This window comes from Uranotaenia lowii, chromosome 2 (genome assembly GCF_029784155.1).
Source record: "Uranotaenia lowii strain MFRU-FL chromosome 2, ASM2978415v1, whole genome shotgun sequence".
Classification (NCBI taxonomy): Eukaryota; Metazoa; Arthropoda; class Insecta; order Diptera; family Culicidae; genus Uranotaenia; species Uranotaenia lowii.
This window is the reverse complement of record NC_073692.1, coordinates 121928227-121952681: the sequence shown is the minus strand read 5'-3', so window position 1 is coordinate 121952681 and position 24455 is coordinate 121928227. Positions and strand designations below refer to the sequence as shown.

Below are 24455 nucleotides of genomic sequence, written 5' to 3'. Positions count from 1 at the left end.
GTAAACTTTTTGCCAAGGAAATCGAGTGGAGATGTCAGTGACATCTAGTGGCTGGTAGTAGTGTTTAATGATAATGAGTGTAGATTTAGGCGCTTTACAATGCGCACGCAAGGAGATTTAGTGTTTATTCAAATGTGTCAGTTTCCTTCTAACTTATTGTAGTCAGCCCAATTTATATTTCGTTTAGTCACCTATTGAAATGCTCCATGTCACCATGAATTGATTGCAAAACAGCTCTCACTCAGTGCGCATGCAATGAGCGCAAAATCTGAGTGAAAACCTCCTACCTGCCAGCAGTCAATCAGTCTTTCGACCGGCCAGTCAGCCAGTCAAAACTGTAGTAAGAGTTTATTCTTCATTCATACAGTCAGCTCCAGCTCAGGTTCGCACAAATTTCTGCCAACCAGCCAGCCGCTCTGTTTTGTCAGTCCAGATTTATGTATGGAGCGAAAAACACGCGGTTCTAAGACATATTTGCTGATCGACCGGCAGAGACCTATTCAACAATCGCGTGTTTAAAATATGTTTTTCTATTATTTCGCTGTCTGCAGCTTGTTAGACGAGAAAGGTTCCAGAAATCTGCATCGAGCCTTGGATTCGAATTTTTGTGCTATTTTCAACCGTCTATCGTGAGGTCACTCGAAGTGGAAGCCTACCCTAGTTTGCTAACGTTGGCAATTTTCTCGAATTTAGTTACGAAGCCTCACATTTTCATAGTGGAAGTAGCGAGAGCGTGGAAGGTTCTAAAATAATTATTGATACAATATGGTGGCGAAGAAAAATTATTAGCTGAGAAAAATCAATTATGAAAAGTGTTCATTGTGACATTATGATTTCTGTGTTTTGTTTGTAACCAAATGATAAGGTCGTGCTCGACTAGTGATAACAACTTTACCGGAGGCAGAAAAAAAAAACTTGACAGCAGCTGTACGTACTGATTAAAACGTCTGATATACCTGGCGAGAGGGTAAAAAAACCCCTCAGTACTCAAGTGTTGGTGTCAAATGCACTATTAAGCTGCCCGCAACGATTATAGAAATAAAAAAATACCGGTAAGTTTTACGTGCCCTCATCTAGTATATCTCATCTTCAGCTGGTGGAAAAATCGAATGTAATGTGCCCATGTATGAGTTAGAGTGCTTCAATGCCCTTATTTTTGAAAAAAAAAAAAATTATGTCTAAAAGTTTTTGAAGCATTGTTAATCAAGAACATGTGTAACAAATTGTCGTTTGGCTGTGATGCAAGAACAAATCGATCGATTCTTGTGTACTTTAAACAGCTGTGTACAACGATGCACCGTGAGATAATTGAATTTCAGCAGAAATGTAGTTCATTTCTCTAAATTTTATGTGTTAAACGAATGTACATTTATAATTTTCCAATTTTTGCATAATGATTTATCGTTTTGTGTGTTTCTTCAAAGAACAAACGTAAGTTTATATTTAAAAATCAATCTAATCATCCGCAACATTGAAACACCCTAACGGTGTATCCGCGTGTGGAATTAGCAGACCATGAGAGGGTTTTTTTTTGTTTTACTCGCAATGTGGAATCGAAAAGATAATGACCTTAATTTAACATTTCAGCATTTGCAGGGTTGGAAGAAACGTAGTTTAGTTTAGACGCTTCATGAGCAAACCGAAATTTTGAACGAAACAGACTTAATAATAAACTATATTTTCAAAGTTTAGCTAATATTTTCATTAAAATGCGTTTGTTCAAGTAACTACCATAAATAGATACCGTCAAACGGGGCATCATGCAACAGCGGGGTTCGATGCAACATTCATATAACACTACATTGAATCAATTTTTAATTTAATGTATTGTAATAAAGTTATCTTTTAATGATAACAAAATGATGATGACATAATTTCTCGCATCTTAAGCTAGTTGCCTTAAGTTTTTTATTTTTATGTAAAATTTTAAAAATCGAGCAATAAATGTACAAATTTTAACATTTTTTGAAACCGAAAAAAACTTTACCCAGTATGACGGATCGGCTTGATTAAATTACCTACAAACTTTTTACAGGTTTCCTCATGTTATACCAACATTGTTGGTGTAAAAATATTTTTCGAACAATCACCCATTTTTTTGAATGAACATTTTTAAAATACAGTTAGGTGTCTGGGGTTAAATGCAACAAAATGCAAATCAAAGAAATACCTTGTAAATCTCGTTTCCATGTGCTGGAATATGAATGTTTTGCATCACGCGTTTGTAAACATTTAAATTTCATTCATCATTCATTCATTTATTTTTATGATTTCAGGTTGTAGATTTTTTCGTAGTATTATTTAACGCCTAAATGTATGCAGCATCCTTATTTTCAGAAAAAAATGTGAAAATTCGTTTTTACAGACCCAAAAACTACTGCAATTGGTGTTGTCATGCGTAATGGTCTTTAAGGCATCGCAAATATATTAAAAACTATGAATTTTTTTACGTGTTCATAAGATTTTTCATTAAAAACAAAGTTTGTTGCAAGTTACCCCATTTTCTAAGCAGTGTGAAAATCGCATGTTTTCAGAAAATAAAAAATAACTGAAGAAACCAATAATTTTTTTTAACTACGACAATTTGATGCCCCAGCATCCTTTAAACTTTTGATGCATAAAGGATACGATTAACTGTGAACATAAGTTTTTTAGAAGCCATTGAAGTTGAAAATTGTTGCATGTTGCCCCAGTTGACGGTACCTACCATATATTTCGGTGGATCAATTTGGAAACACAACTCTTGAGAGAGCATAAATAAGTTGTTTGTTTACCCTCTACTGCATAAACTTGAATCCGTTAAGAAAATTAAATTTTTGGTCAATCAGATAACTGGTGGGTTGATGTGCAAAATCCACCCGTTAGCCCGATACCACTTTTGTACCTCTTTGCTGTAGTGGCAGCTTGCCAAATCTGGCGAAAACTTGACTGGTCCTTTGTGAGATCTTGGTCTTGTTTTTCACAAAAACTGGGGGTTTTCGTTCGCCGCTGCAAATACCTTGCCATATCAAACACTTTCTTGCCAACTTATCGGCAAAAACGAATTTGAACTTGGTGGGGACATCACCCCGACCAGTGCCTTTGTAAAATTTTTGGCCAGGAAGCCGCCCAAAATCCATCTTCACGTACGTTTCGTCATCCATGAGGATGCATCCGTCGTACTTCGTTAGAACCTTGTTGTTTAACTTCCGGGCCCGTCCTTTGGCTTCTACATTCTTCTTCAATGTCCGATTTGGTTGCTTACTAACCCGATAAGATCATATTCTTTTGCGCAGACGAATCCTTCTTACTGTGCACCGGTCGGCTTTGAATTTCTTGGCGATGTCATAGTCCGACTGCCCTGGGTTTACCTTGATCGTTCTCAACACCTTCAAATGCAGTTTCTGATCCTTAGATCCACTATAACGCTTTTTATGAACCTGCCTATCGATAGTATGCATTTCACGGAAACGTTTGAGAACTCTGCACACGATCGATTTGACCATCTTTACAGATTTCGCGGTTTTTGAACCCGACCACGTCGGGTTTTTGACGAGGGTGTCCAAAATTAATTTTCGTCTCGCGGCTTCCATCACGTGTAACTATTTTAAAACAAAACGAATCGTGAAATTTTCAGCACTAATAGAGGAAACGTTTCCGAACAAAGTACTGTCAAATAGAGTGTCTGTCCCGGTATTTCCCGGTCGGGAATTCCCGGGAATTTGAAAAATTCGGGATTTCCCGATTCCCGGGAATCATAGTTTTATTCCCGGGAATTCCCGGCATGTATGAAATTATACATGATAGCCTCCGGAATCATTCTTATTGTTCTTTTTGAAAATGTAGTCATACAAAACTCATTGAGAGTATGCCGATTTCTATGGCAGTAGACACTTTACAGCCATTTGGTGCATTTTGTTTTATTCAAATAGATAAGTTTTAAAGATTATATGTATTTCCACCCCGTTTTCATTGAATAATAATCCACAATACACCGAAAAATATATGAAAAATTGCGCAGTCACGCAGATTTTGTTTTCTCGAAAGTAGCATTTATACACTTATTTCTCTCGGGCTTTGAAAGCCAGATGAATTTCAAAACATAAAAATGAAGAAGACATTTTACTAACCCCTTGCCCTTACTGCATGAATAAATTCTTCATATGACTTATTCAGGTTATTTATAGTTCGATTGACTGTTTTTGATTTAGCATCGTTGAAAACAGTTTGATTTATTTGTTCAAAAATAAGTTAAAAACACATTATGAAGAGTACATTTTGAACAAATTATGGGTTTGTATGCACGAAAGGTTCGATAAGCTATATTTGAATCGAAGAGCATATATTTTACATGTTTTTGAATATTTCCCGGGATCCCGGGAATTCCCGGGAAACAGGCCAACAGATTTCCCGATTCCCTGGAACGCAAAAATGGCCGGGAAATGGACACTCTACTGTCAAACATTCTAGATCCGACAACTAGGAGCGCCAGGGTATAATAAACAGTGTGTCCAGATTTTGGATGATCCATGCTTCATGTATGTAAAACTGAAAATAACCCAAAACTGCCCAACAGTAAATTTAAAAAATCAACAAATCCCACTACAATCTGGGTTGCCAGGTGCCCAGATTTGTCTGTAAAACCAAGACTTTTGACCCTTCGTCCAGATGTTTAGATGGTATCAATCTAGGAATAAAGAGCGAACACGAAATTATCGCGACACCTTTTTGTTCATTGGAACAAGATGGACAGAACTGACCTCATACCATTCCAGGACACTTTAAGAATAGTTGCGTGATGCCAAATCTGGCCAAAATAGAGGAGCTTCGTCGAGCTGCTGCATGAACGACAAAAGGCGCTTCTCGAAGCACTCAGATTTGTAGATCTCGCCATTTACTTTGCCCTTTGTCGCGAAAGGCTCACTCCAAAGCCCGCAAGAGCAGAAGCCCTGCCAAACAAGATAGTGGGAAACAAACTTCGACATTTTCTTCTTCTTAAATTTGTCATCTACATCGAACTTGCTCTTGGCGGTATTAAACTTCAACCCCGGAATTTGCCTTAAATCGGCTTTTATACACGTTTCGTCGTCCATCACACAGCAGCCATATTTTGTCAGCATCTTCTCGTAGAGCTTCCGTGCCTGAGTTTTAGCCTTTGATTGTTGCTGCTCATCACGGTTTGGGAGGTTTGTGGACCTTGTATGTATGTAGTTCAGCTCTCTTATTTGCATTCTGGACAGAGCTTTGCGACATGCCGATCTTTTTAGCCAAATCACGGGATGAGACGTTGGAATTCACTTAAATCATCCGCTCCACCTTTTCCTACGTCTTTTTGTTCTCCGGTCCTGGTTTTCTTCCACCTCCTTTGCCGTGGTCCAACGTCAACTGCTCCTGGGACCGCTTTAACACTCTGGAGACGATGGAATGATGGATATTCAACATTTTTCCCAACTGCCGGTGCGACAGGTCAGGAAATTCCAGGTGTTTGGAAAGAATTTGTTCTCTCCACTCCCGTTGGTTTACCTCCATTTTCGTTGGATCGAAAAACACGACTTCGAGTTTGACACATCAATGAGAAAGTGTGCAAAATTTGGTTGATTTTTACCCAATGGTAAAAAAGTTATGCCCTATTGAATGTGTCGCGATAATTTCGTGCTCGCTCTTTATAGCCAATATCCAACACGCTGATACTAAAATAACCATTTATGAATAAAAAATAACCAAATCAGATCTTTTTCCGCGTTATGTCATTTTATGACTTCTCCACAGGCTTCTGCGATTCTCTTGATTTTTGCTCAATTTTTCTCATCTCCTTGTTAAACGCCTGGGAGAAACATGCTTTCTCGCACTTTAAACGATCAAGCAACCCACATTTTGTTGGAGATCATTTCAATCACGCAGTCACCCAATCTCATTTTCGCAGGGAGAAATGTTCATTAGCTTCTCAGTAACTGGCTGAGAAATCAACAACCGAACAAAGTTGTAAATGCTGAAATGCTGAAAATAATGAGAAATCAAGGTGTCAATCTTTAATTACTTCGTTGTTTACAAAATGAGATACAAAAGCATGCCAGAATTATTAAACGTCCCCAACAATAAAGCAGGTTGACAAATTCTGAGGCCTATATTCCATAATTCCACGTAGAAAGAAGACGGTCAAATCTCACATTAAAGCTGTCCACGTGATTAGATGAAACTACCAAATTTCATATGCAATTTGAATTTCTTTTTCTCCTAGGAGCAATGAGAATAGCGAAACTATGCTCTGTCAGTAGAAGAGTGATCATTCGTTTGAGAAAAAATTTCTCCCTGCTCTCTCAGCAGCGGAGGATGAAATGCTCATTTAAAATAAGCTCACAATTATTCGGAGCGAACAAGTTCACTGTCTCCTTTTGGTCAAGATGAGCAAAATGAAGCCTGCTTCTCCATGAGAACACATTTAATGACTTTTCAGGAAGAAGTGAAATATGGTTATTTTTTATACATAAGAAAAAAAGGCAGAGAAGTTGAAAAATGGGTATTTTCTAACCAAATTTTAATTTTGAATTAGAAAATTGGTAATATTTTGTTTTCTTACATCTGCTAATACTAAAAAAAATCATGATTTTAAAGCATCTAGCGGTTTATATTTTTACCTGACTATCCAATGAGGAACAAATAATAAAAAGAAGAAATGTTTCCAAAATAATAAAAATTTAATTTTGATGAATATTGTGTTTTTTGGTTAACTCGGTGTCATAGAAATCGAGTTATTGGTTACAATTTTGGTATCGGTTTGGTTGGGAGTTTTGTCCATCCGCCTGCAAGTCTAGGACAAGTCATAAGAGTTGTGGGCACAAACCATCTCCGGAGTGTTTCCTTGGTCGAGTCGTTTTTCTGAGACACACTGAGGATATTACCGGGATCACAAAACATAGCCAGGAACCAAGGCGGGTAAAGCTAGGTGTGTTCTTATACCAATGCACGGAATCGTCCATCTTGTGACCCTTGTGACAGGCAATCGTAATCGTAGGCATGGTAGGCGAACAATTCGCTGTCAAAAAGCGCACCGTCTCCACCCCCCACCAATGAGAAACTTTTAGTACCCCTTGCCTACTTTTCCTCAGTATGCACCCACCCTACTGGAGGCACTCTGCCAGGAACGATAGGGCAGAGGTGCCAGGTCGTTTTGTCAAAAATCAGGACGCCGCCATGAAAAAATCAGGATTTTTCAGGACACCATCAAATTAGTGAAAACAAAATGCAGTTCTGGTTAAATTGCATAAATAAAGGCGAAATATAAGCGCTGAAGACGCCTCGAATTATGCAACTGAAGCAAGAATAACCTTGTTTGGCCTGCAGTTAATATCGAAAAACCTCATTTAAATGTCATTTGAATCGAAGAATCTAATTGGTTTAACTGGTTAAACTGTTTTATTTAAGATTTTTTTGATGTTTTCATCATTTAACAATAAATTTAGTTATGCTTTGGATGTTTTTTAAAAATCAGGACAAATCAGGACATTTTTTGGCAATTTTTCAAAAATCAGGACAATTCAAGCGTTTTTGAAAAATCAGGACGGTCTCTCGAAAATCAGGACAAATCCTGATAAATCAGGACACCTGACACCCCTGCGATAGGGGCCGGTAAATGCTTTGATTTCCGGAAGAAGCCCAAGTAGAATGTTTTGAAGGTATTCTGTTGAGCTCCTACATGGAAAAAATGGCGTTGCTTTTCCAAAGACGTTGTAACCCAGAATAGGAGAAAGGGTGGTAAGAACATTTCAATGGAACATACAAATCCACGGACATCTTCGTAGCTCGTCGAGCTGAGTCGATTGGTATATATAAAGTGGGGTCTTGGACCCTTAGCCCTAACTGACCGTTCGCTATGCCTTTCTGTAAGAAAGCCAAAAACTGATCAAAGCTGGCCCAAATTACGGTACGTGATAGAAAACAATCTTAACATGATTAGATAAGGTGTTACAATTTCTCTTATCGTGAACGATTCTCGCACTCTGGAGAACCTGCACTACATGTTATCTAATCAAACATTTTAAAAGTGTATGAAAACAATTAAAAGTAAAAGTAAGTACATAAGTAAGTACATTGGCTGGTAAACGGTGGATAATGTGCAACACGAGACCCCATAGTGGTCATATCACCTCTTATTCACAACTCCTATCTCTACCTCCCCGCGGTGCCGGCTGGGGTGCGAGTAACCTAAGCGGAGATCGGGTACCCAACCCCGGTGGATGCTTTGGTCGCATGCAGACTGAGAAGGTGGCCGCACGCGTCTGTTCCCCAGGTCAGGGGCGGCGTGCAACAACAACCGAGCGTCTGTTCTCCAGGTCAGGGGCGGCTCAAACAGCGTCTGTCTCGCAGCGAGCGGCTGAACTTATGAAATGCGGCTCCCGCCAGCTAAGTCCAAGATGGCAGCCCCATCGCGGGATAGGGACTTTAGGCTAACAACCTACTGCTCCCGATTTAAAATTGTTACGGAATCCGAAGGAAATGACCGACCTGGAACTTTGGCGACGACTTTTAGCATGAAAACACGGACACGAATTGGAACTTGGAATGTTTTAACCCTTGCCCAACAAGGCAAACTGGAACAACTTGCTAGAGAGGCTAGCCGCCTCAAGCTTGAAATTCTGGGACTGAGCGAAGTCCGTTGGCCTAATACTGGAGAACACAAGACACAATCCGGGCAAGTCCTGCTTTACTCTGGCATACGAGGAGAACATGCTACTCGGGAACGAGGAGTTGGTTTCCTGTTAAGCCCGCAGGCCTACGCGGCCCTCATTAGATGGGAACCGATAAACGAAAGAATAATCGTAGCCAGATTTAGAACACGGGTTAGAAACCTTACAATGGTCCAGTGTTATGCGCCAACTGACGTTGCCGACTTGCAGGAGAAAGAGCAGTTTTACAGTCAACTGAACAGCGTGGTTGAGAGAATTCCGAAGGGTGACATTCAAATCCATTTGGGCGACTTCAACGCAAAGATTGGCTCCGACAATCAGGACCTTGAGCGCATCATGGGGCGCCATGGCCTAGGACAGATGAGCGAAAACGGAGAGCTGTTTGTAGAATTTTGTGGCAACAACAACATGGTGATCGGTGGTTCGCTCTTCCCCCATCGACCAGCACATAAGGTCACTTGGGTATCCCGAGATGGCCGAACAGAAAATCAAATTGACCATATCTGCATCAGCCGAAAATGGAAAAGGAGCCTTCTTGATGTCCGCAACAAGCGAAGCGCAGACATTGCATCTGACCATCACCTCGTCCTTGGCGAGATACGACTGAGAGTTGCACGTGTCCAACGGCGCGAGGAGAAAGTCGGGTGTCGATACGACGTCCGCCGGTTGGAGAATCCAAAGGTGAAAAGGGCATACGTTGAACAGCTAGAATCCCGAGCCTCGGAGCTGCCGACAGACGGAACAGTCGAAGAACAGTGGTGTGGAATCAAGAATGCCTTTATCACGACGAGCCATGGTACTCTCGGTAAAGTTTGTGGAAGAAGGAGTGAATGGATGTCGGATGAAACTTGGAGGATGGTCGATGATCGGAGAAAGGCGAAAGTCGGAATTGAGCAGGCATGTAACGGGTCAGCCAAAGCAGCCGCCCGCTTACGATATGCGGAGCTGGAAAAGGCAGTTAAACGAGCTTGTAGACGAGACAAGAGAGCCTGGACAAACTCCCTAGCCGAAGAGGGAGAAAGAGCCGCCGCCAATGGAGATATCCGATTACTTTATGACATTTCTCGCCGCCTCAGTGGTGCAAGGACTAATGCAAGAATGCCGCTAAAAGACCGAGCAGGTCAGTTATTGACCGATCGAACAGATCAGCTCAAACGATGGACTGAGCACTTCGAACAACTCTTCCGAGTCACGAATAGCGATGGCCAACAGAATCTGCAGCTCGAAGCGCCAACAGTAAGTCGCATAAATGGCGTCAACTCGGAAGCGCCTTCGCTGGCTGAAATAGAAGCGGCAATCAAAAACATGAAATCCAACAAAGCACCTGGGATCGATTGCATCCCTGCTGAAATGCTGAAAGCCGACCCTGCCCTATCAGCACAAATGTTGCACCGTCTTTTCGCTGATATCTGGGATACTGCAACATTCCCGGCCGACTGGATGCAGGGTATCCTCGTAAAGGTCCCGAAGAAAGGAGACCTGACAGAGTGCGGTAACTGGCGAGGCATAACGTTGATCTGTACAACCCTCAAAGTACTCTGCAAAGTGATTCTGAACAGGATCCAGGAGAAAATCGACGCTACACTCCGACGGCAACAAGCTGGATTCCGATCTCGACGATCATGTGTGGACCACATCACAACGCTACGAATCATACTGGAACAAATCAACGAATTCCAGGACTCTCTTCTGCTGGTGTTCGTTGATTTCGAAAAAGCATTCGACCGACTTAACCATGAAAACATCTGGGCGGCTCTAAGGCGACGAGGGGTCCCAGAGAAACTAGTCCATCTCATCGAAGCACAGTATGAGGCATTTTCGTGCAAGGTCTTGCACGACGGTGTCTTGTCCGAACCAATCCCGGTAACTGCTGGAGTGAGACAAGGATGTATTCTATCACCGCTACTTTTTCTAATCGTAATGGATGAGATTCTGATTGGATCGATTGACTGTGCACCGAACCGAGGATTGCCGTGGAATCCTTCAACAATGGAGCAACTGAACGACCTTGACCTGGCTGACGATATTGTTTTGCTCGCCCAAACACAACCAGATATGCAGAGTAAACTCGACGACCTCACCGAAAGTTCCAAGGCAGCAGGTCTCAAAGTCAATGTCGGAAAGACCAAGTCGATGGAGATCAACACAGGAAATCCCTCCAGTTTCATGGTAGCTGGGCAACAAGTTGAGAAAGTGGAATGCTTCCAGTATCTTGGTAGCCAGATTACACCTGATGGTGGTACCAGAAAAGACATCGAAACACGGATCAGAAAGGCCCGATTTGCGTTTGCGAGTCTCCGAAACATCTGGCGGTCACGCCAGATCTCTCTACGAACAAAAATCCGAATCTTCAACTCAAACGTCAAATCCGTATTGCTGTACGGGTGCGAAACTTGGTGCACATATGCGGTAACGACGCGAAAACTGCAAGTATTTGTAAACCGCTGCCTGCGGAATATCATCCGCGCTTGGTGGCCTGGCAACTGGATCTCAAATGAGGAACTACATCGCCGGTGTCATCAAAAGGCGCTAGAAATCGAGATTCGGGAACGTAAGTGGAGATGGATTGGGCACACGCTGCGAAGAGATGAATACGAGATTTGCAGAGAGGCGCTAGATTGGAATCCAGAAGGTCATCGAAGAAGAGGCAGACCCAGAAATTCGTGGCGGCGAAGCCTAGCCGCTGAAATCCGAACTGTCGACGAGAATCTTGACTGGGACCAGGTGAAGACGCTGGCTCCGGATCGTCAACAGTGGAGGTCTTTTACCACGGCCCTATGCACCGGAGGATCGGCGCGGGATCATTAAGTAAGTAAGTAAGTAAGTAAGTACATACCATAATTCTGATGCCAGAAGGAATAGTCGTATTCAACTTAGCTATAATGACTAGATTGCAAAAATGGATTTGCAATTTCATTACGCCTACAGCAAGCAAAATATTCAATCACGAAAAATTTGAGGAAAAGAATCGAACTCGAATCCCCCGAGTCAGCTCGCCAGCATCTTACCACAAGGTTAGAAAAGGTCAACTCATTATTTAGTTGCTTGAGAGACAATTTGTAGCTCTAAACAAAATGTTGCAGTCCCATCACGCTCATTTTTATTTAGAATCGGGAAAAGAGGAAGAGACCAGATCGAGTGTCACTCTAAGTCCCGCCTATTCTTCGGAAATCAGCACCTACACTGCCGGACAAAGGTATTCGGCATAAGTTAACTTATCGCATTTATTCAGTGTAACTCTTATTAGATTGTGATCTTAACATATTCTGTATGGAGATACTTTCCGTGAAATATTCCCTTTCTAACCACATGCAATGGGAAGAAGAAGATGAAATCCTCTATTTTTCGTTGAACAAAAGTATTTGGCACATTACAGAAAATGCCCATTTCTCTGCTTAAATTGAATTCAAAGCACTATGTATGAATGAAACAAAGTCATTTTATTAAGTTTTGTTTACTTTTGAATAAATCGGTTTACGCTGGAGTTGGTCCCGATTCGCCCCATTTTACGGTACTGGAAGTCCCTCCCGATGTGTTCAATTACAGTTCCAACTCTGTGAACGTCTGTCTGAAAGCGACTACGAAAAAATACTATTTGCGAAATACCATCACGTAGGACAAACCTAACTTTGCCAGAATGAAAGCCAAAACGGCCAAAACAATCCATACCACCACGTGCGTTGGTACATTTGCATGGGGTCGATGAATCTTAATTTCTTCCGCGCCAGGGCAATTTCGTACCCAGGTATCTATATGAAAATAATAAAACGAAACCGAACGGCTTCATCACCGCGTCGTGATGTATGAGATGGTTCCGGCCGGAGATTAGTGTCGTTTACCTCCGGAATCCAGCATGTGCTCTGCTCTGGCCCCTGGCTGGCTAATCGGAAAACGCAATCCACAGTCCAGTTGCACAGCGCAGATGAAAGTTGCCATCACTCGGGGGGGGGGGAAATGTGGTCATACGGTCAGAGTTTTTGTGCGTCCGACGAACGCATCAATGCAGAAAATATGAGAAACTTTCTTTCGGGCAACGCCAAGCTATCGTTTGGGATTGGTTGGGGGTACATATTCCGATGTTGGACGAGTTAATCCATCTTCTTTTCTGTGGGTACTCCATTAGCGGTCCATCAGCAGGTGTGCTAGGCGTGAAAGCTTAATTTGATATTTTCAGATGCGTGAGGCGAACGAGAAATGGTTTCGTCAGATGGTTATTTGATCTAATAAAATTGGTTAAATGTTGCCCGTTATTATAACAATTGGGTTTAATGTAGAGCTTCGGACAAAACCGGAACTCGAGTTTTGGTTGTCTTATTTCATTGTTGCCCAATTGACAATAATCGTGTCATGATTATCATAAATTATGATAAAAAAACACGGAAGGATACCGCACTGAATTCAATTAAAGATACCAAATTGAAGAGGAATATGCTTCATAATTTTTACAAAGCTATTGTGCTATCATACAAATTTGGGGAGAGTTTATGGGTCACATTTTTATGCTTTTCTTTAACTTTTTAGGAACTTTAAAAAAAAAGGGAAACTTTAAGGTAGTAACTGTCTTATTTCTAAATGCACTAAGCTTCAGAAATCATTTGCAATATATTAAAACAAGTATTCAAGCCGTTGTAGTCCTGGCAATCAAATTTATATTGTAAATATTTCCTACAGTCGAGACAGTTAGTAGTTACCAAATCCTACAATTCAAAGTTAAAAAACTTTTAAGAAAAAGGCTGTTTTTAATTGTTAATCACGTATAGTGATAAAATTTTATTTTCGAAAACAATTCTTCATGATAGAGATCAAAGTGTTAGAAATATGACATGCTTTCACATAATGACATTTAATGCTTTATCCATCAAACAATAATCTCCATTAACAATTTTAAGTGTATTTACGATACCCACATATGAAAGATTCATTGAATTTGTTCATTCATTGATGCGCTAACCCATTGACCAAGATAAGTGATTCACTTTGGGACCCACGATCTCTCGGCGCACTGACCTCGTCATCTGCCCGGCACTAGGTCATAAATTTACACTTTGCATTCATAAATACAAACGAAATTACAACCCAATAAAACTCTCCTGTGAGTGATGCAGCAGTTAGTGTTAGTTTTCACAACTCGGGTCCATCGACCTGAAAAACCAAAGCAGCAAGCGAGCAACAGGTAAAAACAACATTAAGCTACTTAGCCGTATTTTTTATGGTTTCTCGCACTCAAAGTTTTCGATCCGAGATTTGGCAACAGCCAACCTTACTCACCAGAAAGTCGAACAAAGTACTCGAAATCCTACAGGTAGCACCGAAAAGCCACCTCGTATCACTCGAAAAGGTTTCTCAGGTACAAATCATATTTTCTTTTGAGCATTGTCTACTGCTTTACACGTCATTCCCAATGTCATGCTGGTGCTTTTTATTTTTCCGACTTGGGTCAGAGATTTTCTTTTCTATTTTATTACACCCGAGTGGTGTAAACAAACCGTTATTGAATGTCGTATATATAAAACACGTGACATTTTCTTTTGGTTTGAGGACAGAGACAATTTTGGCACTTTTTTCTTTGAAAAGCCTTAATGTGTGTTTGTTTCAAAGTAGGTAAATGACACTGTTGAAATGATTCACGTTGCATTAATGGGAACTTTTGAGTATCTTTTATTCTTTCTTAAACGATAGTTCATCTGAAATCTATTTTTTATGTTGCAAACGTTGGCTTAACGAGGATTGGTCAGTAATGTTCATGTTTTTCTACTTATTTCTCTTCCATCGAAGCTGTGCCGCCACATGGAAACCTAAACATGTGCCAATACCCCTACATGGATCAAGGTCAAAAGAGCATACGCGCCACAGTCAGTCGTCGTGCGAATGAGAGCAATTTCATGCTCTCAAGGAAATGAGACGCTTATAAAACTTTCTGCTGTACGGTTACTCGGTACAGTATTAGCTCAATTTCAAGAAATGACAAGTTCAACTATAAACAGATATATGTATCATAAAACATGAATAAAATTTCCTTTGAATGATACTTATATTTTACATTATTTTATTATTGAAAATACACAGAACAGAAAATCTACAATGTCGGCTAAGGATGTTTGTGAAAAAATGTTAGAATTAAAGAACTAAAGCATGGATCACTACAAATCTGGACGCACTATTTATTATACCATAGCGCTCCTAGTTATCGGATCTGAAATTTTTTAACAGTAGGGGAGAATGAGGATACTTGATCCCTGGGGATACTTGATTCTTTAGCTATATCTCGAAACTGGAATGTCTTACAAAGATCAAATGTTCTAGAAAAAATGTGCCAAAATGAGCAAAATAACAATGCTTGTAGTTTAAAAAATTAAAAAAAAAATAATTGTTTAAGTAATTGAACTTTGTTTGGAAAATTTCACAAAATGTAACTTGAAAATCTTTTTTCATTACTTTAAAATGTTCGTTACATGGGAAAATTATGAAAAAAATATTTGTTTCAATATATCAATCGTTCGAGCGTAAAATGAACTTCATAATGCCATATTTTCAAAGCAATGGAAAACTCTCAACTTTTTTTCAGAAAAAGTTTTTTAAATTGTTGATTATGAATATAATTGATTCCCTAGAGTTGGGTACAATTGATCCCCCTTCTAAACGGCATATTCTTCTTCTGAAGTGATCGTTATGATTGCTGATCACGAAATTACTAATATTTAGCCAAATACTAATATTTACCAAACAATTGTCTGAAGAAAAGAGCAAAAATAATTAATTTTCTCTTAATTTGCCTTTAATTATGCAATGTTTTTAGCGTTGAGACAAAGTTATAGAATTTTCTTCTTATGTCTGCTATAAGTTGTGAAATGAGAAAAAACATGACCAAAATAGTCAATTCACATTCTATCTTGGGGTTTTGTCAATTTTTTTTCCAAGGATTAGGGCTTCCTGAATAAAAGATCAAGTCTTCTTCAATAGGGGATTAAGTCTCCCCTAACTTCAGAAAAATCGCAATTTTTTTACTCCCACGAAAATGCTTCTAGTTCATCAACGGGTTCAAGTATCGTTTTAATTTTTGGAGCATAGAAACTTGAAGTTACAAGCAGTCAGAAAATGTCAAAGACGGCGAGTTGCTAAATTTTCCAAAAAGATATGGTGAAAATAAGAAAAGGGGATCAAGTATCCCCACTCTCCCCTATATGTATCATAAAACATTAATAAAATTTCCCTTAAATGATACTTATATTTTACATAATTTTATTATTAAACATACACAGAACAGATAATCTAAAATGTCGGCTAAGGATGTTTGTAAAAACATATTAGCACTAAAGAACTAACAACAACCAAGAAATGAAGTTCTGTATGTAATGCATCAAAAGCTCAAATAAGCTGAGTAAAGGTTGCAAAGAAAAAACTCAAATACATTTCAAATATTTTAAAGATTAGAACAAGGTTTTGATGCGGAAATTATGTGACAAGTGAATAAGAATTTTATTTTTTATTTGTTAATCACGGTGTCTTTTTAGAAGAGTATCTCTGAAAATTTGCAACATTATAGAGGAGAGCACTATACAGGACAAAAAAATAGTCAGGGGGTCTAGAGAAACTTTTTCAAGTTTTCGCCATTAATTTTTCCTAAGAACTTTAAATTTTACTTTTTTGACTTAAATGTTCAGATTCCTCCAAAAATAATAAATAACTTCAAATTTTTGATAAAAAATTATGTTGATTAAAAACTTCTAGCATCATTTAAAATTTAGAAGAAATTTCCAAAATTAGCTATAAAAATTATCTGAAATAAACCTTTATATTTACGGGAAACACTGTAGCAAATAAGCAAGAACACAGTAATAAAGGTGTATTCTCAATAATAATTACTATTGAAGACAGAATGTCGTTTTAAGTTGAGTGGTGAAAGTTATAAATTAATCATTCAACCATATATTTTACCCCCTGACGATTTATTTGAATTTTGGTGTGTTTCCTTGAAAAAAGGTTTTCTTTCAATCAATTCAGAATTTTTTGCTTAAAGCATGTTATTTGTTTTTTAAATTACAGTAGGTTGTTGCAGCTTTAAACCGCACAGACCGCCAAAAAGAAAATCAGATTTTCTCAAACACTCAGTATTGTTTGTTCAATTCTTATAAATTATTTTCTACCACGTAGAGCCTCGTCATATTTCTGGAACCTATAAACACCGAGTAAGAAAGTCAGTTTTAATGTTTTACCAAGCAGCAACAATATATTGTAGAATGATTAAATAGTAACATTCTTCACTCAACTTAAAATAAAACTACATTCTGTCTTCAATAGAAATGATCATCGAGAATATACACCTTTACTACCCTAATCTTGTTAATTTGCTACAGGGTTTCCATTTTCTTTTAGAGCTATATAATTTTTATTGATAACATTTAATTTTATTCGACATCTAACATTTTCGCCAAAGTTATGATTAATTTTTTTTTTCTGAAATTTTCGAAATTATTTTTATTTTTAAAGGAATTTCAACATAGGAAAAATTGATAGCGAAATCTTGAAATTGTTCTCGAGTATTTTGTTCGCAAATCTTCAAAATAATATCCCCCCGATATAGCAAATTTTCAGAGATGCCATTTTTCTTTTTGAAGGTAAAAACAGACTCCATGCAACATTTTCATACTTCTTGGACCCAAGTTTTTTATTCGTTGAAAAATTCTCAGAAGCTTAGTTTTTTTTACAAATAACTTTTGTTCTACGAAAAACTTTATAAATGAGGGACATTTTTTTTACAATTAAAAAAAAATACATAAGAATAGGGGCTAAGGAATTTATATTTCAGCATTTCGATTGTAGTTTTCACACACTTCAACCATTATTTCCTCAATTCTGACAACTAACTTATAGCAATATTTTTATATAACTTTATTTAAATGGTTCCACAAATAACTGAGATATTTCAACTTGTATGGAATTGTGTGGTTGCCATGGACCGAGTGAATTTTAGGAATTATGTTCGTCAAGACGGAATGAGACGGAATACTATGTAAATAAAATAATGGAATTGTGCAAAAAAACTAGGTTTTGTAACATAGTGGAATCGATGGTAAATGATTCAAAGATGAAATCGGAATAAAATTATTTCTATCAGGTTTAAAGAAACGAGTCCGGTTGGAATTCCATCTTTCAACCATCCCCGATTCCATTATTTAAAAAAAAAACCTAGATTCACGTTCATTTTCACGTGAAGCGTAAATGGGCTTTAACTTAGGATTTTTTCAAAAAATCATTTCAATTTTTTCGATTGAAAAACACATAGATCAAGGATGTCTGAGGCCACCAAATTGAAGATTTTTCGAAAAATAGGTCCATTAGCAGATTTCTCATATTTTTAAAACATCTCTTACTTTTAGCTTTTGACAACTGCTAATAAAACAGTTTTCATTTGTATGGAATGTTAGGTAAACATATTTTAAAACCTTCTGCGCAAAAAGTAAAATTCTGGTTGGTATTGATTATATGCCAATTTTAGTGGACCTCGTCTGCAGGCCGGGTTGGGCACTAGAGGTGTAGATACTTGACAACAAAAACTAAAAAGAGTTCGGTTTTTTAGATACTACACAGAAAAAGAAAACGAAAAACAGTTATAAACAGTTTCAAACGGTTATCACGGACCTAGAATTTTTTTAAACATTTTTTAAAGGAGTTTAACCCATTAGGGTCATTATTCTTCGATAAGAAAAATATTTATCATTATTATTAGTTGTGAAACTTGGAATTCCAAATATCTTAAGTAAATATCTATTTTTTAGGTCTGCAAAAAAGCACATCTTGGACGGAAGCTTGAATAGGTTTTCAAGTACATACAGTACCGTTCATAACTGTATAGAAATGGGAAGCTCGCAAACTGCCACTTCGAATTTGAACTTCCAGAACTTATTACTCTGATGATATTTTTTATCCAATTTTCTGCGTAAGATAGCTTTCTTAAATTTGTGTGGCCTGAGATATAGTAAATCCCCCAAAATCGGACTTTTTGGACTTGTGAAATTCAAACTGCAATTATATTTCATTTAGTTTCTTCCAACAGTGAACTTGTATAGAAAAATCTCTTGAAAAGTTATAAACGGTAAGAGTTGACAAAAAAAAAAGAAATAATTGTATAAAATTTTATTTATTTTCCATAGTATAAAGTGCTGGATTTTTATTCTCAATACTTTTTTCATGCATAAATTTATACACTACTTTTCTGATTTTTTCAAACGTTATCATGACGGAAGATGTGCAAAAGGATATTACATTATTACATTAAGTTAGGTGTTCAGCTCAATAATGAACTGTTCAGAGCCCTATAGTTAACTACATAATAAAAAAATTATTTATAAGATTTAAATTTGCTGAGCGCAATCAAGTATCTAATGTAGGAGAACATCCTGTAATGGCAAAAATAGCGGACTGAATTGGAATTGACAGCAACTGATGTTTGAAAACATTCTTCTGTTGCGATACACAAACTCCTTCCAAAATGTTAAAAAATGGCAAAATAATCAAAACTCGTCCATTTTAAAAATCAGATAAGAATTCACGAATGCCACAAAGTGGTAGAGTGTTATGACACTGAACCACCTTGTGGCATTTGTGAATTTTTATCCATTAAAAAAAAGAATTCGTAATTTACGAGAAACCAGAACCGGGCAGTTTAGGGATTCAGAATAAAAAATCACACAATTTGTCAGCTAGGAAAACTATTTTCGAAAATAAGCATATATCACTTAAAATTTAATATTCTTTTACCATTAGGATGCCCGGAGTTTCCCTTTTCAGACAGACCCAAATTTTAAATTATTTACTATTTTATTTGTTTGAAGGTTTATTACCTCTTAAATTGTTTCTTCAAAGGAAGATAATAATTCATCGCTTTTAAAAGGGTCGGGATGAATAAGCAATTGAGATTCAAATCCTTTGATAAAAAAAACTTTTACAACACTCCTTTCCATTGAGTAATCAAATTTCAATTTATTTCCAAAAATCCAAATCCATAAAAAGAAATTAAAAACTGAAACATAAATAAAGTGAAATCAAATAAAGATTTCTGATTCAAAGTTGAAATGGAGAAACCAGAAAACAAGTAAGTAATTAATTTTTTTTAAATTACCCATTAGAATACGAGTTATGAAAAATAGGAGTCCTGAGTAGGAAAACAAAATTCATCACAATTGATACTGGAAAATAAAATGATAAATAGAAATGGAGAAAAAACGATTAGCACATTTGCTTATAATCATGTAAAATCATGAAACTAAAAGCTTACAAAAAAAGTGTTCAGAAAAAACAATTTTAAAAATTTTAAATCAGTTTTAAGCAAAGTTTAACAAACAAAGTAGTAATATGTGGAAATATTGATCGACACTGAGAAAATATGCGCTAGACACATTCCAGCGCAACGTTGACGACTTATCAAGATCGTCAAAATTGTCAAAATTGTCAAAATTGTCAAAATTGTCAAAATTGTCAAAATTTTCAAAATTGTTTAAATTGTCAAAAAATACCAAAACTGCCAAAAATGCCAAATTGTCAAAATTTTCAAAATTGTCAAAATTATCAAAATTGTCAAAATTGTCAAGACTGTCAAAATTGTCAAAATTGTCAAAATTGTCAAAATTGTCAAAATTGTCAAAATTGTCAAAATTGTCAAAATTGTCAAAATTGTCAAGACTGTCAAAATTGTCAAAATTGTCAAAATTGTCAAAATTGTCAAAATTGTCAAAATTGTCAAAATTGTCAAAATTGTCAAAATTGTCAAAATTGTCAAAATTATCAAAATTGTCAAAATTGTCAAAATTGTCAAAATTTTCAAAATTGTCAAAATTGTCAAAATTGTCAAAATTGTCAAAATTGTCAAAATTGTCAAAATTGTCAAAATTGTCAAAATTGTCAAAATTGTCAAAATTGTCAAAATTGTCAAAATTGTCAAAGTTGTCAAAGTTGTCAAAATTTTCATAATTGTCAATTGTAAAATTTTTCAAAATTGTCAAGACTGTCAAAATTGTCAAAATTGTCAAAATTGTCAAAATTGTCAAAATTGTCAAAATTGTCAAAATTGTCAAAATTGTCAAAATTGTCAAAATTGTCAAAATTGTCAAAATTGTCAAAATTGTCAAAATTGTCAAAATTGTCAAAATTGTCAAAATTGTCAAAATTGTCAAAATTGTCAAAATTGTCAAAATTGTCAAAATTGTCAAAATTGTCAAAATTGTCAAAATTGTTAAAATTGTCAAAATTGTCAAAATTGTCAAAATTGTCAAAATTGTCAAAATTGTCAAAATTGTCAAAATTGTCAAAATTGCCCAAATTGTCAAAATTGTCAAAATTTTAAATATTATTAAAATCATTAAAATTATCAAAATTGTCAAAGTTGTCAAAATTGACAAAATTGTCAAAATTTTCAAAATTGTCCAAATTGTCAAAATTGCCAAAATTCTCAAAATTGTCAAAATTGTCAAAAATACTTAAAATAGTCAAAATTGTCAAAAATACTTAAAATTGTCAAAAATACTTAAAATTGTCAAAATTGTCAAAATAGTCAAAATTGTCAAAATCGTCAAAATTGTCAAAATTGTCAAAATTGTCAAAATTGTCAAAATTGTCAAAATTGTCAAAATTGTCAAAATTGTCAAAATTGTCAAAATTGTCAAAATTGTCAAAATTGTCAAAATTGTCAAAATTGTCAAAATTGTCAAAATTGTCAAAATTGTCAAAATTGTCAAAATTGTCAAAATTGTCAAAATTGTCAAAATTGTCAAAATTGTCAAAATTGTCAAAATTGTCAAAATGGTCAAAATTGTCAAAATTGTCAAAATTGTCAAAATTGTCAAAATTGTCAAAATTGTCAAAATTGTCAAAATTGTCAAAATTGTCGAAATTGTCAAAATTGTCAAAATTGTCAAAATTGTCAAAATTGTCAAAATTGTCAAAATTGTGAAAATTGTGAAAATTGTCAAAACTGTCAAAACTGTCAAAACTGTCAAAATTGTCGAAATTGTCAAAATTGTCAAAATTGTCAAAATTGTCAAAATTGTCAAAATTGTCAAAATTGTCAAAATTGTCAAAATTGTCAAAATTGTCAAAATTGTCAAAATTGTCAAAATTGTCAAAATTGTCAAAATTGTCAAAATTGTACAAATTGTAAAAATTGTCAAAATTGTCAAAATTGTCAAAATTGTCAAAATTGTCAAAATTGTCAAAATAGTCAAAATTGTCAAAATTGTCAAAATTGTCAAAATTGTCAAAATTGTCAAAATTGTCAAAATTGTCAAAATTGTCAAAATTGTCAAAATTGTCAAAATTGTCAAAATTGTCAAAATTGACAAAATTGTCAAAATTGTCAAAATTGTCAAAATTGTCAAAATTGTCAAAATTGTCAAAATTGTCAAAATTGTCAAAATTGTCAAAATTGTCAAAATTGTCAAAATTGTCAAAATTGTCAAAATTGTCAAAATTGTCAAAATTGTCAAAATTGTCAAAATTGTCAAAATTGTCAAAATTGTCAAAATTGTCAAAATTGTCAAAATTGTCAAAATAGTCAAAATTGTCAACATTGTTAAAACTTTCAAAATATTGAAAACCATCAAAGCTGTCCAGAAGGTTCAGAACCTAAAAGTGTCAAACTGGGAATAAATCTCGTACAACCCCTGTAGTCGAAGTTCAGAAGTGAGAGAGCGAGATAATCCAGCAAAAGTTGCTCACCTTCTTCGGGAACCACCATGTGCTTTGTTGTGTCCTTCGTCCTCTCACAAGCAAGCAGCATGGCGTTTTCCTCCTATGATGTTGGCCTTTTCCCATGATGCTTAGACGAACTTTTCCAAGCTCTCCATTTCGAAGCATAGGAAACTCCGAAATCGCGCGCTCTTTATGTTGTGGGTTCAGCGTTTAGTGTTTTTTTTTTTGCTTTTTGCCAAATTTGGCTCTTCTCAGTGCGGTTCGTGTGATGCTTGTTGTAAGGCGGCAGGCTTTGTGTCTTTCCATTCAGACAGGTAACTAGTTGTTGGACAACGCTTCCTCGAGCAACATCGTTTTGGTGTTTTGATTTGTGTGGTTTTTTCGCTCTCGCCACCGCAATACAAACAGTCCAACCGTTTTGGTCTTTTTTCAACAACCATAATGAGTGATTCGGTCCGGTTGGCGAAGAACCGCGTGGCAGAGCTATAAGTGGGTCTGTGGTGTGTGGCGCCCTCTAGCTTCGATGATTGATTGAGGGCACAGTCAGGTGCTGAATCAGTCAAACGAAATCGTTCTTCGTTCTCGGTGTGGGCTCACGGATTACATAATTGTTTTGTGCTACCGATGCAAAACCAAATTCATTGGATGTAATTAAACCGGCGCGAAGCCCTTTCGAAGTTCTGGGTTTGCAAAGTTCTACCAAAGTGAAGAGGTTTAAAATGTTCAGCACGCAGTTATGATGCAGATAGTATGAAGAAAACGGACTGAAGTTTGCTGCCGCTGAGCTTACTCTTAATAAGGCCTTATTGTGGTTCTGCCTTCCATACGGTAGCGGAAAAAAATAGCATACAGAACTTTATCGAGGTGAGTGCACTTTGGCCAGGTGAATCTAGTTCTACTGCTCTTTGAGGTTTACCAAACATACATATAGGCATATGTTCTCTTGATGGCTGCTGCAGATATACACGGGAATGGATTGCTGTCACGAAAGGTGTTTCGTAACAGTTCCGTTTCCATAGCGCTCTAGAGGAAGCCAACAAATTGGAATGTCAGCCGGAAACCCGGATTCATTCCACCACCGATCGAAAAAAAAAAACGGCCCATTATTATTATAACGGATCGCCCCACGGTAGCAGCAGCTTAAATTCACGTGTTCCTCTTTCATTCGCTTTGATTCTTTCTGTTGGAAGTTGTGTGGGGGTGTAAGGCGCGATCTATTTTTAGCATCACTAAGCAAGCACTAGCCAGCAGAACACGGTGCTGCTGGAGGAAAAAAACAACTTAATGTAATCCTAGAAAAGGAAGAAAAACAACCTTTGGGTGGTCGTTGTTGTTATGTAACAGCAACATCACAGAGCAAGTTTGTAGCGCGCAGGGTTGAAAGAGCAAAAGGAAGAAGAACAGGAAGTGGGTATGTAATGAGCAGCGGCATGTTTGAGGGATGCTTCAACTATGTTGACATCGCACTTATGCAAGGGTTGAATGAAGGGTGAAATTATTTTTCTTGCCAATTTATATATAACCTTCATCATATACTGAAGGTAAACTTATTGTAATTTTTAGCTCTCAAATAAACTGGTAAAATTGGTATGAATTGAATCCAGTTTATTTTTTTTTGTGATAACACAAGGGAATAGCATTTTTGGTACCGTAATCCGGGGTAATATTGATTGCTTTTATCAATATTTTTCGATTATTCTTTTTGTTGAGGGGAATGTGGCATGTTTCCAGTACTGAACTCCAATGAACGTATAACATGGTGGCTGAAATTTATTAGACTACTTTAAATTTGATTTAAAAATCGATTTCGTCTCTGTTTTGAATCCTAGAATCCTGATCAGTCTCTTTTATCGACAGTTTTATACGAGTTTTCTTGATCATAAAGGATTCAAACATCTTTATAATATTTAAAAATGCTATTTTATAAATTTTACCTTGCTTTTTAACCCTTTCCTTCCCATGGTAGCACCGGTGATCCACAACTTCGCATAGCTCACATTTGACCTGGGCGCTTTGGATCAACACCATTTTCTCATGGAATGTGCAGGTATGAATGAAGAATCATTGCACAAAATTTGAAGAAAATCGATTCACTAGTTTTTGCTCGGC

The 24455-nt window shown here is 36.8% G+C and overlaps 1 protein-coding gene across 3 annotated transcripts in view; it reads left to right on the top strand.

Moving 5' to 3' along the window:
* Window positions 1-348: 348 nt before the first annotated feature.
* Window positions 349-24455, top strand: part of LOC129745321 (protein quick-to-court-like) — an 80286-nt gene continuing 56179 nt past the window's right edge. For 2 of the 3 annotated variants that reach the window (XM_055738317.1, XM_055738315.1), the window contains exon 1: window positions 22657-23210. The gene's annotated coding sequence lies outside the window, so the exon portion shown is untranslated. Of the gene's footprint in view, window positions 1053-22656; window positions 23211-24455 lie in introns of those variants that run through there. The other variant, XM_055738316.1, reaches the window with a different exon arrangement.